At 45.7% G+C, this 20248-nt stretch overlaps 1 protein-coding gene across 11 annotated transcripts in view; it reads left to right on the forward strand.

Moving 5' to 3' along the window:
* Positions 1–20248, forward strand: part of HDAC4 (histone deacetylase 4) — a 468350-nt gene that overhangs the window by 264663 nt on the left and 183439 nt on the right. The window lies entirely within an intron of this gene.

The raw sequence follows: 20248 nt of genomic DNA on the forward strand, positions 1-20248 counted from the left end.
ACATCCCCAGTTCCCTCAGCCTCTCCTCATAAGTCATGTTTTCCGGTCCCCTAATCATTTTTGTTGCCCTCTGCTGGACGTTTTTCAATTTTTCCACATCCTTCTTGTAGTGTGGGGCCAAAAACTGGACACAGTACTCCAGATGAGGCCTCACCCATGTTGAATAGAGGGGAACGATCACCTCCCTCGATCTACTGGCAGTGCCCCTACTTATACATCCCAAAATGCCATTGGCCTTCTTGGCAACAAGGGCACACTGTTGACTGTGACAGGGTCGGGCCAGATGGCTATAGGAGAGTAATAGAAGGTAGCTATATTAGCCCCAGGCTAAGTAGGTCCCTTTTCCCTGGGTAGGGTAACAGGGAAGGTTCCAGAACAATCACAAACCTTCTGGAGACAATTAAGACAGGCTGATAGAATCTCCTTCCTTAGAAGTTTTTAAGGTCAGGCTTGACAAAGCCCTGGCTGGGATGATTTAATTGGGGATTGGTCCTGCTTTGAGCAGGGGGTTGAACTAGATGACCTCCTGAGGTCCCTTCCAACCCTGATATTCTATGATTCTATGATTAGAACAACTGTAGCCAATCAAGAAGCTTCTAGAATCAATTAAGGCAGGCTAATCAGGGCACCTGGGTTTTAAAAAGGAGCTCACTTCAGTTGTGGTGTGCGTGCGAGGAGCTGGGAGCAAGAGGCACTAGGAACTGAGAGTGAGAACGCGGACTGTTGGAGGACTGAGGTGTACAAGCATTATCAGACACCAGGAGGAAGGTCCTATGGTGAGGATAAAGAAGGTGTTGGGAGGAGGCCATGGGGAAGTAGTCCAGGGAGTTGTAGCTGTCGCACAGCTGTTCCAGGAGGCACTCTAGACAGCTGCATTCCACAGGGCCCTGGGCTGGAACCCGGAGGAGAGGGCGGGCCTGGGTTCCCCACAAATCCTCCCAACTCCTGGTCAGACACAGGAGTCGTCGATCTGGACTGTGGGTTCAGAAAAACGGACAAGCTGAAAGCTGCTGTGAAGCTCCAAGGCGAGCAAATCCGCCTATAAGCTCAAGACCCACCAAGGTAGAGTAGGAACTTTGTCACATGACTCATTACCAGCTTCTCATCCACTGTAACCCCTAGGTCATATTCTGCAGAACTGCTGCCTAGCCATTTGGTCCCTCGTCTGTAGCAGTGCGTGGGGTTCTTCCGTCCTAAGTGCAGAACTCTACACTTGTCGTTGTTGAACCTCATCAGATTTCTTTTGGCCCAATCCTCTAATTTCTCTAGGGCCCTCTGTATCCTATCCCTACCCTCCAGCGTATCTACCTCTCCTCCCAGTTTAGTGTCATCTGCAAACTTGCTGAGGGCGCAGTCCACGCCATCCTCCCTCCAGATCATTAATGAAGATATTGAACAAAACCGGCCCCAGGACCGACCCTTGGGGCACTCCATTTGATACCGGCTGCCAACTAGACATGGAGCCATTGATCACTACCCGTTGAGCCCGACAATCTAGCCAGCTTTCTATCCACCTTATCGTCCATTCATCCAGCCCATACTTCTTTAACTTGGTATACTGTGGGAGACCGTGTCAAAAGCTTTGCTAAAGTCAAGGAACAACATGTCCACTGCTTTCCCCTCATCCACAGAGCCAGTTATCTCATCATAAGGCAATTAGATTAGTCAGGCATGACTTGCCCTTGGTGAATCCATGCTGACTGTTCCTGATCACTTTTCCTCTCGTCTAAGTGCTTCAGGATTGATTCCTTGAGGACCTGCTCCATGATTTTTCCAGGGACTGAGGTGAGGCTGACTGGCCTGTAGTTCCCAGGATCCTCCTCCTTCCCTTTTTTAAAGATGGGCACTACATTAGCCTTTTTCCAGTCATCCGGGACCTCCCTCGATCACCATGAGTTTTCAAAGATAATGGCCAATGGCTCTGCAATCACATTCGCCAACTCCTTCTGCACTCTCGGATGCAGCGCATCCGGCACCATGGACTTGTGCTCGTCCAGCTTTTCTAAATAGTCCCGAACCACTTCTTTCTCCAGAGAGGGCTGGTCACCTCCTCCGCATACTGTGCGGTCCAGTGCAGTAGTCTGGGAGATGACCTTGTTCGTGAAAAGGCAAAAAAAAAAAAAAGCATTGAGTACATTAGCTTTTTCCACATCCTCTGTCACTAGGTTGCCTTCCTCCTTCAGTAAGGGGCCCACACTTTCCTTGACTTTCTTCTTGTTGCTAACATACCTGAAGAAACCCTTCTTGTTACTCTTAACATCTCTTGCTAGCTGCAACTCCAGTGTGATTTGGCCTTCCTGATTTCACTTCTGCATGCCCGAGCAATATTTTTATACTCTTCCCTGGTCATTTGTCCAATCTTCCACTTCTTGTAATCTTCTTTTTTGTGTTTAAGATCAGCAAGGATTTCACTGTTAAGCGAAGCTGGTCGCCTGCCATATTTATTATTCTTTCTACACATCGGGATGGTTTGTCCCTGTAACCTCAATAAGGATGCTTTAAAATACAGCCAGCTCTCCTATACTCTTTTCCCCCTCATGTTATTCTCCCAGGGGATCCTGCCCATCAGTTCCCTGAGGGAGTCAAAGTCTGCTTTTCTGAAGTCCAGGGTCCGTATTCTGCTGCTCTCCTTTCTTCCCTGTGTCAGGATCCTGAACTCGACCATCTCATGGTCTCTGCCTCCCAGGTTCCCTTCCACTTTTCCTTCCCCTACTAATTCTTCCCGGTTTGTGAGCAGCAGGTCAAGAAGAGCTCTGCCCCTAGTTGGTTCCTCCAGCACTTGCACCAGGAAATTATCCCCTACACTTTCCAAAAACTTCCTGGATTGTCTGTGCACCTCTGTATTGCTCTCCCAGCAGGTATCAGGGTGATTGAAGTCTCCCATGAGAACCAGGGCCTTCAATCTAGTAACTTCCGTGAGTTGCTGGAAGAAAGCCTCATCCACCTCATCCCCCTGATCTGGTGGTCCCACTACGACATCACCCTTGTTTCTCACGCTTTTAAACTTAATGCAGAGACACTCAGGTTTTTCTGCAGTTTCATACCAGAGCTCTGAGCAGTCATACTGCTCCCTTACATACAATGCAACTCCCCCACCTTTTCTGCCCTGCCTGTCCTTCCTGAACAGTTTATATCCATCCATGACAGTACTTCAGTCATGCGAGTTATCCTACCAAGTCTCTGTTATTCCAATCACATCATAATTCCTTGACTGTGCCAGGACTTCCAATTCTCCCTGCTTATTTCCCAGGCTTCTTGCATTTGTGTATAGGCACTTGAGATAACTTGCTGTTTGTCCTGCTTTCTTAGTATGAGGCAGGAACCCTCCCCTTTCGCGTTCTCCTGCTCGTGCTTCCTCCCGGTATCCCATGTCCCCACTTACCTCAGGGCTTTGGTCTTCTTCCCCCAGTGAACCTGGTTTAAAGCCCTCCTCACTAGGTTAGCCAGCCTGCTTCCGAAGATGCTCTTCCCTCTCTTTGTTAGGTGGAGCCCATCTCTGCCAAGCACTCTTCCTTCTTGGAACACCATCCCATGATCAAAGAATCCAAAGCCTTCTCTCCGACACCACCTGCGTAGTCATTCATTGACTTCCATGATTTGATGGTCTCTACACAGGCCTTTTCCTTCTACAGGGAGGATGGAACGAAAACACCACTTGCGGCTCAAACTCCTTTATCCTTGTTCCCAGAGCCACGTAGTCTGCAGTGATCCACTCAAGGTCATTCTTGGCAGTATCATTGGTGCCCACGTGGAGAAGCAAGAAGGGGTAGCGATCTGAGGGCTTGATGAGTCTTGGCAGTCTCTCCGTCACATCGTGAATCCTAGCGCCTGGCAAGCAGCAGGCTTCTCGGTTTTTCTGGTTTGGATTGTAGATAGATGACTCAGTCCCCCTGAGGAGAGAGTCCCCAACCATGACCACCCGCCTCCTCCTCTTGGGAGCGGTGGTCGTGGAACCCCCATCCCTAGGACAGTGCATCTCATGCCTTCCAATTGGTGGAATCTCCTTCTGTTCCCTTCCCTCAGATGTATCATCTAGTCTGCTCTCCGCATTAGTACCTGTGGAGAGAACATGAAAACGGTTGCTTACCTGTATCTGCATTGCTGGTACATGGACGCTCCCCTTTCTTCTTCTGGAGGTCACATCCTGCCAAATTTCTTCACCACCCTCCTGTCCCCGCTGCACGGTCTGCTCTGAATCTTCAGAACACTGTGCCCGTAGAAGCATATCCTGACGTCTTTCCAGGAAATCTTCAGTTTCTCTTACGCAGTGCAGGGTTGATACTTGTTTCTCCAGACCTTGAACCTTCTCTTCCAATATGGAGACCAGCTTGCACTTTGTACAGACAAAGTTGCTTCTGTCCTGTGGAAGAAAGACAGACATGGTACATCCAGTGCAGGTCACAACAGCTGAACACTCCCCATCCATATTACCTTCCTTGTATGAGCTTCCTCAGGAGTTGTAGTAACTACTCAGAGAAACCACCAAGATGAAAGTTCCTCTTCTTTTACCTATGCAGAGCCTCTGAGCTTACACTTCTGGTTCTCCTTTTCCTCCTGAATATTATCACTGCTAGTCAGACCCATTCTATATACTGAGGATTGCCATATTGCAAAAGAAAACAATTTATCTTACTTGCTAATTGGTCTTGGAGATATGGTTACACCAACTTGTACTCTGACGGAAGGATTCTCCATTGGGTGAACGGACTCAGGCACAGTAACTAGCTAGACAATGTGGGGCCGTCTAAGCAAATTTATTCTCCAGCTCTGGAAGCTCTCAACTGGGATAGAGAGGTTTCCTGCTGGAGAGAAGAAGGGCTGGGTGTGGAGAGTCCTGGTATCAGGTTGGCTGCCTACTGACTGTCTGAGATGAGAAGGAGCACAGTGAATGCACATTCTGGTATTACCCCATCACAGAACGTGAGAAAACTGTGTTCTTCTGGACTGTATTTTCAGTCTCTTTCTGGGAACCTTTACTGCTTGGCTCGCTCTCTCTCTGAAAACCTCTCACATTCACAGCACTTTCTCTTTCTACCAGTTCAGCCAGTTATCTCAACCTAGCATCCTGTGCCCTTGAAAGAAATCCACCATAAAATTAAATTAAAACACATCGGAGAAGAGTCATCAAAAAGGTTCCTGAAATCGGAGCTTATAGCCTGACAATTCAGTAAACAAGGAAGTGGAAACTTGAAATAAGACGTCAAAGCAGCTAATAGGCAATGTTGAAATCCTTAAAAATAAAAAAAAATAAAACCTCTACTTAGAAATCATCCTGTGTACAAATAGTTCCCCTTCAATCAATATATTTTGTTGTTTTGCAAAGTTTTATCTTTACAATTTTGTTAGGTTTTTTAGGTTCTGAGCTTAAAGTTTTTGAATACATGTGTTCAGCCAAAAATCTGTAGAATTTTCACAGAACATTTTGCATGCAGTTAACACAAGCAGATAAATATCCTGCCAAGGAGTGAGTGCCAAAAAAATAAAAATAAACCTTCAGATGAGAGGACAAGTTATATAACTTCCAAAAGCAGCCATTTGCACATGTCTGCTGACTCCTAGCTTGTTTAGACTATAAGTTCCTGGGGGAAGGGACTCTTTCTAAATATATTATTGTTTTGTAAAGTACCAGGCATGTTGGTGGTACTTAAAGATAATGATTCTTTTTATTTGTTTTAACTTCTTTTAAACTATGCACTTGGGTAGAGACCAAACTCTGATTCATTTAGGCTTGTAATATGTACCAGATATTCTGCTGACAAGTGGACTGGCTGAGCGGGTCACAGAGCTTTCCAGGAAAAGGAGCTGAAAAGGAAGAAAAGGATTCTGGCTGATCATCTCAAGGAAGGGCATTCCATCCATGGGCTTCCTTTTTGATGCATACAACACAATACTCTGTATTACAGCAAGATCTCTAACCCATAAGCAGATACTAAGGATGCCTTTTCACAAGAATGTATTTTCTCCTTTGCCTTTCACTTCCCTCTCAGTACAGTGATGTGGAAGGCTGTAAAGAAAGTGGGCACTTCTCAGTAATCCGCTGATCTGTGTTGCTCCCAGTGTCCCTAGAGATAATATCTCACTAAGACGATCTGGATGATTCCAAATCTTCCTCCCCCTGAGTTCCATGGCTTTCTGCACCAGGGTCCAGTGTTTCATTCCTCCTCAAGCACCTTAAGTCTTTTGTTCTGGTCTGTTTCCTAAAAGAATTAGAGAGATTGTATAAAGTGGTCTGGACTGCAAATATGCTCCAGAACAGATATCACGTGGTGGTGGTCATGGCATGATGCTGGGCCAGGGGGAGCTCATCAAGCATGGCCAAATTTCCAACGCACTTTGATTTTCATAAGAAGGGTTTGATACAGCTCCTAGCTTTTTAAGAGTACAAACCACAATTCTTAGCACCCTCGTGTGATCAGTGGGAGGGGCCACAGGAAGTTATTTCCATCTGGACTCCTACTTCCTTCCCTGTTTGGAGTCCCACAACTTGTTGAGGCCTGATTACAGTTTACTAGTTTTCTCAAGATTAACAGACACCCCTCGCTCCAACCCTCCAAAGACCCATTCATTTTCAAGTTTCAGAGTAGCAGCCGTGTTAGTCTGTATTGTAAGGTTTTCTCTCTCATCCCCCCTCCTCCCCCCCCCACTCTCCTGCTGGTATTATCTCATCTTAAGTGATCACTCTCCTTACAGTGTGTATGATAACACCCATTGTTTCATGTTCTCTGTGTATATAAATCTCCCCACTGTATTTTCCACTGAATGCATCCGATGAAGTGAGCTGTAGCTCACGAGAACTTATGCTCAAGTAAATTGGTTAGTCTCTAAGGTGCCACAAGTACTCCTATTCATTTTCAAGCCATTACAATTCCAAAGCTTTCACAAGGGCTCAGCACTGGCCTAACTCTGCTCCTATTCATGTCAATATTAAAATTTCCATTGACTTCATTGAGAGTAGTTTGATCAACACAGTGCACTTTTGAAAATTCCTCCCTAAGTATTGTTTTTTAATATAGTTAGGCTTGGCAGAATTTGGTTTTTAGTGTTTTATAATTTCGACTAATCTTGATCTATTTTTGAGCATTTTTGTCTCTTTTCATCAAATTAAATATTCACAATTGAGCAAAATTATGGAGGGGGTCAGACAGTAGTTATTTAACGATAATACACATTAAGATTCAAAATATTAAAGGTTTATAACTGTTAAAAAACAAACTCCCAACATCACGTTAAAATAAAGTAAATAACCTTAAATCAAAATCTAGTAAGTTTTCAAAAGCATTTTTCTTACTTTGCCTATCTTTAAATGGTGATTATTATCGATGGTAATATTTATTTTATTAGTTTGTGTGTGTACGGTGAAATGAACATTTACTGATAAAATTCAAATCCTTCCAAGTCTAAATATAGTTCTATAGTCCTGTTAGTGTCCTCCCCTCAGCTGGGAAAGAAAGCGAGATTGTAGCGCTTTCCTAATTTCTATCCTATTTGGTATTCCAAAACAATGTACTCATTCTTCATACTTACGCCAGTTACATGATTGCCAGGTGGGTTAGGAATTGTATCTAGGATTGGTACAGAGCAGCACAAGTGCCTTGTCTGGTCAGGATCAGAGCACATTTCACTCATGCTGCAGCCCTTTGTTCAGCAAATGAATTGTGTATGGTGGTCACAGGGACTAATTTTGACCCAAATCTACAGTGTTGGTTTTGCTATCAAAAATGAAATAGTCAACCAACTGTCGGAATTACCAATTAGCATCATGACCCTTCATGTTAAACTTGCCAAAATCAACATGCAACTCATTAGTGCATATGCTTCAATTCTTGACGCTGATGATGAAACCAAAGAAGGATTTTACGCCAACTTTGTTCAGATTCTCTCCGCCATCCCCAAAGAGGACAAGCTCATACTCCTTGGCAATTTTAACGCAAGAGTTGGACATGACTCAGCATTTTGGAATGGCATAATTAGAAAGGAAGGAGGGGCAAGATCAATTTCAACAGAATTCTCCTGACCAAATGCGCGGAATATGACCTAATTATCACACACCATGTTTCCACCAAAAGAATAAGTAGAAGACATTGTGGGAACACACGTGATGTAAACGTTCGCATCTGATTGACTGTCATTGTCCATGCTTGTGATTGTGAAGACGTTTATATCATCAAAGCGATGACTGAGCAACATTGCCTTATCTGCTGTATCACTTACATCAAATTCACACCAAAATGACAAATGCAGAAGAAATCAGCTAAATGGAAGATCAATGTCGAGAGTCTTAGAGACCAACTAAACTTGACCTTTTCCAGCAGTGCCTCCCCAAGAAACTGATGAATATCAAAACTGAGATGGAGAGCCCCAAAGATCACTGGAAAGCCCTCAAATTTTCCACCCATGCTGCATGTGAAGGAACACTGGGCTTCTCAACCAGGAAGCACCAAGACTGGTTTGATGAAAACTATGAGGAAATCCAAGACCCGATCGACCATAAACATAAGGCCTTCTGTGGTTGGCAGAATGACATCAATTTGAAGCAGAAGCAATGTGTCCACCATCAACTCAAAGCTGAAGTTCAAAGGAAAACCTGTGAAATGAAGAACAAGTAGTGGGAGTGCAAAGCGAAGGAGATCCAACACCCATAACATGCGCGGATTCTTGAACACCACCAAAGTCCTTTATGGTACCAAAGGGCTAACCCCACTCCGATCCAGGGGTGGAGCGAAACTTTTCAGGGAGAATTTATCTATCAATGCATGTTGGAAAGAATACTTCAAAGACCTTCTGAATCGTGACTTCAATGTTGATCTTTGACTTAAGCCCTCAACATCCTATCAAGGATGACCTCAAAATCGTACCAATGTTCGTTGAGGTAAAGAAAGCCATCAAATGCATGAAGAACAATAAGGCATCTGGACCTGATGGAATCCCCACTGAAATCTTCAGAGGAGGAGGAGAACAGGCTCACTAGCTTCATGTCTTAATCCTCAAGATTTGGAATTCAGAAGAAATCCATGCAGATCTTAAAGATGACATGATTGTGACCATCTTCAAGAAGGGAGACAGATTAGGTTGTGGAAACTATTGAGGAATCACCCTGTTGTCCACCTCCGGAAAGGTTCTTGCGAGAATTCTCCTCAACCGGCTGCTCCCCTTGGCCAAGAAAATCCTCCCAGAATTGTAGTGCGGATTCAGACCATCTCAGAGTACCACTGACGTGATCTTCTCTGCTTGCCAACTTCAAGAAAAGTGCTGCAAGCAACATCAACCTCTGTAGATGGTTTTCATTGACTTCACGAAAGCATTTGACTCCATCTATCGTGAGACTCTCTGGAGAATTGTCATTACATTTGTATGCCCGCCAAAATTTGTTGCCGTCCTCTGACTCCTCCTCAGCAACATGTCTATGACAGTTATCAGCAATGAATCCAAAACGGATCCCTTCCTAGTCAAGACAGGAGTTAAGCAAGGCTGTGTCATCGCTCCAACCCTTTTCTCTGTCTTCCTTGCTGTCATCCTATTCCCCATCTCTGACAAGTTCCCCTCCAGACTTGATGTCCAATACAGAATGGACGGCAAGTTCTTCAACCTCAGTAGTCTCCGTTCCAAGACAAAGACGATCACTAAATCAGCCATTGAACTCCAATATGCGGATGATTGTGCCCTGTGTGCCCACTCAGAAGAAGATCTTCGAAAGAGTCAGTGCTTTCTCTGAGTCCTACAACCAACTCAGCCTCACACTCAACACCAAGAAAACTAAGGTACTCCACCAATAGTATCCAAATCACCAGGATCATGCTCCTGTAATTCAGGTCAGTAAAGGGACCCTGGAGAACATCAAGCACTTCCTTTACCTCAGCAGCTGTCTGTCTCAGAAAGCTGACATTGATGGGGAAATTCAACAGCACCTTCAATTTTACTAGTGCTGCTTTCGAACACTTGAGAAAACATGTCTTTGAAGATCATGACATCAAGAATCACACCAAGCTTCTCATGTACCAGGCTGTTGTTATCTCTGCTCTTGTATGGTGTCAAAACCTGGGTCATGTGCAATAGACACCTCAAGGTTCTTGAATGATACCATCAACAGTGCTTCTGTAAAATCTTCCAAATCAAGTGGGACAGCCGACATGCCAACATTAATGTTCTTCTTCGAGTGATTGCTCATGTGTATTCCACAATAGGTGTGCATGTGCGCCACATGTCCCAGTGTCAGAAGTTTTTCCCCTAGAAGTACCAGTAGGGGAGTGACCCCTACGGGGTACTAGCGACCCCTGGAGTGGTGCCTCCATGGCACGGTATAAGGGGCGCTACGTGCTCCCCCTTTCCTCAGTTCCTTCTTGCCGTCAGTGAAGGTGCTTCAAAACTGCTCTGCTCCAGCTTTGCTGTAGCTCATCCCCAGAACTGCTTGTTCGTTCAGCATGTGGTACCTGAAGTTAGTTGATTAGTTTAGTTTAGTTTAGTTTAGCAAGAGCGCCCGGGCCGGGGCATGCCCCTTGCCCTGGGTTTTAAGTTGTGCAGCACTTGTAGGTGACCTATGCCAGTGACTGATCTGCACGCGGACTGTTTAAACTGTTTGGGTGAAACCCATCTCAGCAATCGCTGCAAGATTTGCAAGTCATTTAAGCCTCGGACCAAAAGAGAAAGGGACATTAGGCTCCGGGCTATTCTGATGTATTCGGCGCTGACCCTGGTGCACTGCTCAGAGTCAGCACCGCTGTGTCAGTGTGCAGCGACCTTTCATCACCATCGACTAGTCGGCACCGCTTCCTGCCCATGGGGCATGCCAAGAAGGTTAAGAAGTGGCATCAAGCCTCAACCTCCAGGCAGAGGAGGTGGAGGAGCCCTCAGACTCCCTGTTTAATGTACTGTCCACCTCGGCGACAGTCAGGGTGGCCTTGCCTCTCCAATGAAGGGGTGGCTAAAATTTCAAATGCCCTATGGCAAACCCCGGCCTCATTGGCCCCCATCTCCAAGAGAGCATGACACAAGTATTTTGGGCCTGCCAAGGGGCATGAATACTTGTACACCCACCCTGCTCCTAACTCCCTGGTGGTTGAGTTGGTCAACCACAGGGAATGGCAGGGCCAACAAGCACCTACCCCAAAAAATAAAGATTCAAGGAAGATGGATTCATTTGGAAGAAAAAATTATTCTTCCTCGAGCTTCCAGTTACGGGTGGCGAACCACCAGCTTCTCCTGGGTCAGTAGGAGTTCAATCTGTGGGGTTCACTGCCCAAGTTTGAGGACTCCCTCCAGGAGCGCGACAGGAAGGAGTTCAAAGCGCTGGTGGAGGAGGGTACAGTGGCTGCTAGGGCAACCCTGCAGGCAGCTTTGGATGCAGCGGAGACGGCTGCACGGTCCATGGCTTCCACTGTGTCCATGAGAAGGGTGTTGTGGCTCTTGCTCTCTGGGCTGTCCAGTGAGGCGCAGACCTCCCTGCAGGACCTACCATTTGACAGCAAAGCTCTGTTTGCGGAACAATCAGATACAAAACTGCATGGCCTGAAGAACTCCCACACGACACTCCAGACTCTGGGTCTCTATGTTCCGGCTCCGGCTACACCTAAGTTCAAGCCTCAGCAGACTCCCACCCAGGCCACCCACTCAAAATACGAGACTGCTTATAAAAAGTTGCGGGACTATAAGAAGTGCCCACAGAGGCAGTCTCGACCTGCCTCCCAGCCTGGGTCCTCCAAGGGCAAGTAGGCTGGGAAAAGGCGGTTTTGACGGGACACCCGGGGGTTCCCTTCCAGTTCTTATTAGGGATCCACCCTCAATAAAGCTTCTCTTCTACAATCAGTTGTGTGCTTTCCTCCCGGAGTGGTCGCGGCTGACCTCGGACAGATGGGTCCTCAACACCATCTCCTGGGGCTACACCCTCCAGTTTATTTCCACCCTGCCCAACCACCCTATGCCCCCATCCCTCCTGAGGGACCCCTCTCACGAGGCTCTGCTTGAGCAGGAGATGGGACACTCCTAGGCCTAGAAGCGATTCTAGGGAAGTTCAAATGCAAGGGGTACTACTCCCGCTATTTCCTTATACCAAAGGCCAAAGGGGGGCTCAGGCCGATCTGGGAACTGCGAGGCCTGAACCAGTTGATGAAGCTCAAGTTCCACATGTTCTCCCTGGCCGCCATCATACCCTCCCTCGATCCCGGGGACTGGTACGCCGCCCTCGATCTGCAGGACGTGTACTTCTGCATTCATATATTCGAGGAGCACTGATGCTTCCTCCGTTTCACGGTGGGGCAGGAACACTACCAGTTTATGGTCCTCCCGTTTGGCCTGTCCACTGGCCCCAGAGTATTCACGAAATGTATGTTGGCGGTAGCGGCCTACCTCAGGCGCCAGGGGGTCCAGATCTTCCTTTATCTGGACAACTGGTTGGTCAAGGGCAGCTCCCGGTCGCAGGCACGTGATCACATGGCGCTCCTTCTGTCCATGTGCCACCACTTTGGGTCTGTTGGTAAACAACGGCAAGTCCACATTAGTCCTGGTACAACGCATAGAGTTTATCGGGGCGGTCCTGGATGCCTTGTCGGCCGGAGCCTCCCTCCCTCTGGACAGGTTCGAGACCCTGAAGGGGCTCATCGACACGATCACAAGGTTTCCGGTGACAACAGCCAGAGCATGCCTCCAGGTCTTGGGTAACATGTCGGCGTGCACGTATGTGGTCCATCATGCCAGACTGATGATGAGGCCCCTGCAGCTCTGGTTGGCCTCGGAGTTCTCCCTGGCCAGGGACAGGATGGACAAAGTCCTCACGGTCCCGGAGCCAGTGATCACCTCCCTACGGTGGTGGTCCTCCCTGGGAAACATGCTCCAAGGGATCCTCTGCCACGAAGCCCTCAGACTATGGGACTTTTGTATAGCCCACGACGTTTGCCTACAGGCCTACCGGGAGCCCGGAACTCGAGCAGGGACTTCTCCTCTCAGCATGAGTGGTCTCTCCACCCAGAGGTGGTGCACAGACTTTTCCAAGTGTGGGGAACTCCCCAGGTGGACCTGTTCGTGACTCAGCAGAACTGCCGCTGTTCCCAGTTCTGCTCCGGGGGGGGGGGGGGGGCAGTGGCGGTTCTGCCGAGTCGCGAACAGGCTGGGACGGGGCACTTTCTCCAGTGCCTTCCTCCTGTTCTGGCCAGGCCAGTTTCTCAATGCCTTTCCCCCATTCCCGCTGATCGGCAAGGTTCTGGAAAAGATAAAGACGGACATGGCCCAGGCAGCATTGGTACAGGACCCTCACGGGCCTGGTGGTCGCCCCGCTGTGGCCATTGCCGTCCTGCCCGGACCTACTCTCCCAGGACCAAGTCCGCCTGCTCCACCCCAACCTAGCAGCACTCCACCTCGCTGCGTGGCTGCTCAATGGTTAGACTGAGAGGAAAGGATGTGCTCGGAGGGGGTTCAGGGCGTCCGCTTAGAAAACAGGCGACTTGGCAAAGTGGTCTCGTTTTTCCAGATGGGCGGATGAGTGGGGCGTTTCCCTGGTGGCTGCCCTAATCCAGCTGATTCTGGACTACCTCCTTCACCTTAGAACGCACGGCCTGGTGCCCTCGTCAGTCAAGGTGCACCTGGTAGTCATATCGGCCTTCCACCCACGGTGCAGGGCCACACGGTATTCTCCCATGCTATGACTGGCTGATTCCTTAAGGGATTGGATCCTCTCTTCCCGTATGTTAGGCCCCCAGTCCTACAGTGGGACTAAACCTGGTGTTGGCCCACCTCACGGGCCCCCTGTTTGAGCTGCTAGCTACATGCTCCTGGTCACAGCTCTCATGGAAAGTAGCCTTTCTGGTAGCGATCACCTCGGCTAGCCGGGTCTCGGAACTCAGAGCCCCGACCTCCAAGCCCCTGTACACGGTGTTTCATAAAGATAAGATCCAGCTCTGCCCACACTGTTCATTCTTCCCAAAGGTGGTCTCTGCCTATCACATGGGTCAGGACATTTTTCTGCCGGTCCTCTGCCCCAAGCCCCATACGTCCAGTGAGGAGCACCGCCTCCACATGCTGGATGTGAGACGGGCTCTGACTTTTTACCTGGAGTGGACTAAGCCGTTCAGGAAGTCCTTGCAGCTGTTCATCGCCTCGGCCGAGCACATAAAGGGTTGGCCAATTCTCCACTCTGCGGCTCTCCAATCGGATCACCTCGTGTATCCGTACCTGTTATGACCTGGTGGGAATCCCTCCGCCATCGATTGTGAGGGCACACTCGACTAGGGCACAGGCGTTATCGGCTGCCTTTTTGACCCATGTCCCCATTCAGGACGTTTGTAGGGCTGCCACGTGGTCTTCAGTTGACATGTTCACCTCACATTATGTGATAGTCTCCCAGACCAGGGAGGACGCCGGGTTTTGGCAGGAACGTACTCCGTCCCGAGAGTTTGTGAACTCCTACCCACCTCCAACGGATATAGCTTGGAATCACCTATTGTGGAATACACATGAGCAATCACTCGAAGAAGAAAAGACAGTTATCTTTTCCGTAACTGGTGTTCTTCGAGATGTTGCTTTTATCTATTCCACATCCCGCCCTCCTTTCCCTCTGTCAGAGTTGTCCGGCAAGAAGGAACTGAGGGTGGGGAGAGCGCGCAGCGCCCCTTGTACCGCGCCATGGAGGCGCCACTCCAGGGGTCGCTAGGGGCACTCCCCTACAGGTACTGCTAGGGGAAAAACTTCTGACACCGGTGCATGTGGCGAGCACGCACACCTATTGTGGAATAGACATGAGCAACACATCCCGAAGAATACCAGTTACGGAAAAGGTAACTGTCTTTTCTGTCCCAAGCCAAAACCTCTAGCACCACCAACTCCACGGGGCTAATCATGTTCTTCGAATGCCTGAAAATTGACTCTCAAAGTAGATCATGTTCTCATAACTGAGCCATGGTCAATGGACAAGGGGAGGGGAAAAAAGGCGCTTCTAAGTAATCTTCAGAGCCAATATGAAGAAGTGCAGTTAAACTCATGGGAAACCCAAGCCCTTGAATGACTTAAATGGAAAAGGACTTTGTGGCAAAGATCCCAGTATTTTGAGATCCAACAGAGACAACGGGAAAAGAGGAAAGAACGTGCTGCAGCCCAACTCAACAATCCAGACCCACCCATTCTACTGGGAAATGTCTGCACCAATTGTGACAAGATCTGTGTATCCCGGATTTCATGGAAGGCAATCTTCTTCGAACTCCAAGGGATCACTGATGGACATGCCTAATCCCTACCATGACGAATGGCCTGTTTCTGTCTGTGGCTGGCCCCATCTTATTAGGAAATGTAGTGGCATTTGTTGTGGTAAATTGAGTTTTAGTGACACTTGGTCTCCATGACTATATTGTATTTCTTTGGGAATAATATCTATGAGAACTTTAATTAGCAGTATCTCTGTTTCCATGTTTATTGTAATGACTGAGGGATTCTATTTTAGCTGCTTTACTTGGTACAGTTGAAAAGAAAATAAGTTTAGAATGTATTTATTTAAAATGCTGTGCTTTGCTTCCCTCTGTTTTCTAAATAAACCTGATTTGATTGAAGAGAATGGAAAAAAAGTCATTTTAGTAAATGTGGTTGATACTTGTTGTACTGTTGTCTTCACATTTAGCTGTAAAATGATAAATGCCATTAAATCCACTAAATTTTCCTGAATACATTTATTAGCATTAATATATGCCATTGGAGCCTCAGAAGCTTTAGCTACAGGTACAGTTAAGCATTTGTTCGTTTTTCGTGAATAGTAGAAGCAGTGATATTAAGCATATGCAGGAATCCCTATAGTTATAAATATTTACAAATATTTATTTTGGCAAGAGCCCCTTATTCAGATGTTCCCTGCTGCACTCTTACTAATACAGTATCCATATTTTTCACAGTACACTCTTCAAATTACGATATGTTCTGGAATTAGTCCTAAGGCAGGGGCTTGCCCATCCCATATAATTTTATTTTGTTTTAAATTTTTAATTTTTCTTGTGTTGCAAGAAAAAACATACTTTTAAAAGAACTGTGCAATTAACATATGAGCATTGCAGAATTGCAATTGGTAGACTTGCCTGTAACAGAGTTTGGTGATAGTGACTCCTACTGTTTTATAAAGGTATGAGAGAGGGTTCTTACTAGGATAACTAATAAGCCTTAACAAACCCATCTAAACGTTTCTTTGCTTATATAGAATTGTATTTCAAAAGACACTTATGAATAGTAACTATGGGCAATATATTCCTGCTTTATGTGCTATCACACAAACAGTAGGAAAAGAAGGAAGTCTCTATTTGCAATGTAGGAAAAATCCACTTTTCTGCTGTGTCTATATTGGGGTTCTGCGTTTGTCATTATTGCCAGAGTCTACAGGAGACCTCATTTGACTTTGTCCTAACAACATGATCTAGAATGCTGTCTTTTCTCTTCAATAAGGCAGGCTTTTTTTCATTTCTTTTCTCTGAAAAGATTCATAATCTACAGCGAGTATACTTGTTAGAGAGTGGATTGGAACTCCAGCAGAAACAATACATCTTTAATGAAATTTTTAGAAGAAATCCGGTACAAATCTGTCTTCACTTCTTTTCTTCTTCATTTACATTTCACTACAGATGTTCATGAAAAAACAATTCCTTCTAAAACATCTGTGTATTTAAGCCATTCCAGGAAGCATAACATGCTAAGCCCAGCAGACTGCAGATGGAGAAAAAAGGCTCCTGATTTCATTTTAAAAAAACCCCAAATCTTTTTAAACATCGTGCAAAAATTATTTTTCATTTGCATACTTTCTAGGTTATAATAGCCACCATGTGGTGGACTTGTTGTAAGTCTGTAATGATATTTTTTTCTTCCAACAGAGAAGTGTTAGTGGATGCTGCTACTTAATTAAAAAACAAAAAATTGGACTTCTGGAGGTTTTATTTTTCTATGTGGTTAAATCCTGAATTGCTCTCAGTTGTTTAAGTAGGTTGAACTAGAACATTATGAATAGACCACAGTATTTGCAATTAATGTAATTGTAAGAAGTTCTGCATTATATAGTAGTTAATATGCTTAAAATTTTAGCAGAAAATGATAGAGGAATGTTTAAAACTCTGAATAGTTAGCCAGTTAGATTGCAGCATATACAGGCATTACTCCTTTCTTTCCACATGCTTGTATAGATTTTTATAATAACTTTGTTTATAATTTGCCCCCTACAGAAGCGCACTGTGCTAAAAATCTCAATGGCACCACTTAAAAAAAAAACACAAAAGACAGCTATCAAAAAGTTTCACAAATAAAAACACAGTATAAAAAAGGGAGGAAAAAAGCAATCAATACAGGGCCACAGTAGCAAAAACGTATTTTATAAATAAGCAAAACATCTTTGGATTTTAAAAAGGTGTGTGATACTTTCTAAAACTGGAGAGAGATGGAGTGAGATTCTTTTTCTTGAGGGGGAGGCAAGTTAGAAATCCATACCTTAGTAGCTACCACAGCTCTGGCCCAATCCCCTCCCAGTTAAGACAGGGTGGTGGGAAGTTTTGACAGTGGGTGGTATCTGAGCACAGATACTCATTAAGTCAAGGCTGAAGGAAGAAGCCTCAACTATCGCCAGGGTCTACTAAGGGTTTTAAAAGTCAACAGTGCCAAATTAAAATCAATCTACTAGTTTATAAGCTGCCAAGGTAAAGAATGCAAGGCGGGAGTAATGTGATTATGGTAACTCAAGCCAGTGAGCAAACATGTTCCTGTACTCTGAGTAATCTGCGGCATAGTAATATATGTAATTGAAGTACGCGGAACATTCTGTCTTAACACACAAGATGCAAATGAAATCTGGAAGCATTGTAGGAGTGATGATAACCCATATATTTAGGTGGAGCTTCTTTGTTAAAGAGCTCTAATATTTCCAAGATTTGTGGTGGGAACTTGAAATTTGGCAGGAGACTAGTCCTGTTATGAGGAAGGTGCCTTTTTGTGTCCCCATGGAAAACCATTCTCATGTGGCCAAGTTATTTACTACTAAAAATTGTCATTTCTCATCTGTTTTTTTGCTCAGTGCAGCTGGCTCCTGGCTTGCCATTACAACACTGAACATTATGTTAATGCTGCGCATTCACCCACCCTAGTGCGCTAGGAGATTAAATGGATTCTCATCCTACTGCTGACCTCCCCATGTCCCATGAAAATACCTTTTGCTAGGTATTTTCCTAGGGGATGGTGCACTGGGCTGGGACTTTGTATGTGATGCTGGGCAAATCACTTCAATCAAAACTTTCACACGTGGTCACTAACTGTGTGTTCCTCATCTTCTAGATGTCCAAATTTAAAAACCTGATTTTCAGAAATGTTAAGCACTCACAGTGATAAATGAAATCAGTGGGTGCTGTGGATGTCAGACCCTCTGGGAGTAAAGGCTGTATGGTATGGAGTGCTTGGATTCAGGAGGCCCTCAGTGTTAATGCTGGCTTTGCTATTGTATATGTCTACATGGCTAAAAAGCCTCTGCAGCTGGCCAGTACCATCCAGCTCTGACTTGGGCTGCAGGGCTTTCAGTGCTGTATAGACTTCTGGGCTCAGGCTGCTGTCCAGCTCACTGGGCTGCATGGCAAAACCTGGACAGGGCTAAACTGTGTGCTCTGAACATTTCTCTGGAACTGGTGCAAATGCAGGGACTAGGGGACTGTTTGGCAAATTGTGTGTGTGTTAGAGGAGCCGGTGAGCAGAAGGCATGAGAAGCAGTTGTGAGCAGAGAGACAGAGCTCCTTGGGCATAGACCTGACTGGAAGGGCAAACTTGGAAACCGACAGTAAGAAACTGCTTGCTCTTGTTTTTTTCTACTGTGCAGGGAAAACAGTGTACAGTCTTTGTAACTAAACAGGTGTGCACCGAAAAACACACCTGACTCATCTCATCTCTCTCCTCATTAAAACAGCCTCAAAGGCCCTGGATATTGGCTGACCACTTGAGCCAAAGGGGCAACAGTACTTAACTTCCTCACAGGGGAGTTGTGAGGATTAATTACGTAATATCTGTACAGTACTTTGAACATGTGAAGTGCTATTTAAAATCATTAAATACTCTGAAAAATCAGGTCTTGGTGTCTCAAGATAGGTACCCAAAATTATTGGAGATTTTTGCAGATTTTGGCCTTCATCTCCCTGTATCTCAGTTCTTCTGTGAAAACTCTACCTACCTCTGAGGGGTGTGGCAAAGATGAGTTCAAATTCATTGGGCTCAGACAACTTTTATTCTGGCACTTTACTAATTTGTGAGGGTCTCATTTTGTAACCTCAATAACATTGTCTTAATATAGTCATGGTATTTTTGGTTATAATAATTTTCTTATAAACCATTTCAATTGATCAAGAATACTTACAAATGCAAATGTGTTAGTTAAAAATGCACAATAGCTATATAGTACTCAGGCCCAGGCTAAACTAGGCAATTTTTTCACCAGTGCAATTACATTGATGTTGGTTACACTGGTGCAAGCCTGTAATGTAGATATGCTGCATCAGCACAAAACTGGGTTTTCATCAGTGTATCTTACTTCGGTATGCAGCGATGTAACTGAACTTTGTACCAGTAGTGGTTTGTTGGTTTGAATTACCTAACCGTACGTAGGGCCTCAGTTAAGAAATGTTTATTCATGTATCATAGATTCATAGATACTAAGGTCAGAAGGGACCATTATGATCATCTAGTCTGACCTCCTGCACAACGCAGGCCACAGAATCTCACCCACCCACTCCTGCGAAAAACCTCTCACCTATATCTGAGGTATTGAAGTCCTCAAATCGTGGTTTAAAGACTTCAAGGAGCAGAGAATCTTCCAGCAAGTGACCCGTGCCCCATGCTACAGAGGAAGGTGAAAAACCTCCAGGGCCTCTTCCAATCTGCCCTGGAGGAAAATTCCTTCCCGGCCCCAATGGGGATCAGCTAAACTCTGAGCATATGGGCAAGATTCACCAGCCAGATCCTACAGAAAATTCTTTCCTGGGTAACTCAGATCCCACCCCATCTAACATCCCATCACAGGCCACCTATTTACCATGAATATTTAAAGATCAATTAATTACCAAAATCATGTTATCCCATCATACCATCTCCTCCATAAACTTATCGAGTTTAATCTTAAAGCCAGATAGATCTTTTGCCCCCACTGCTTCCCTTGGAAGGCTATTCCAAAACTTCCTTAGGGCATGATTCCAAAGAGAATAATTTAAAAATGATCATGTCAACCTGACTCAAGTGAGAACCTGCTGAAGTGCCTGAAATTGACCAGTCGGTGAGC

Source organism: Lepidochelys kempii, chromosome 11 (genome assembly GCF_965140285.1).
Source record: "Lepidochelys kempii isolate rLepKem1 chromosome 11, rLepKem1.hap1, whole genome shotgun sequence".
In the NCBI taxonomy this organism is placed as follows: Eukaryota; Metazoa; Chordata; order Testudines; family Cheloniidae; genus Lepidochelys; species Lepidochelys kempii.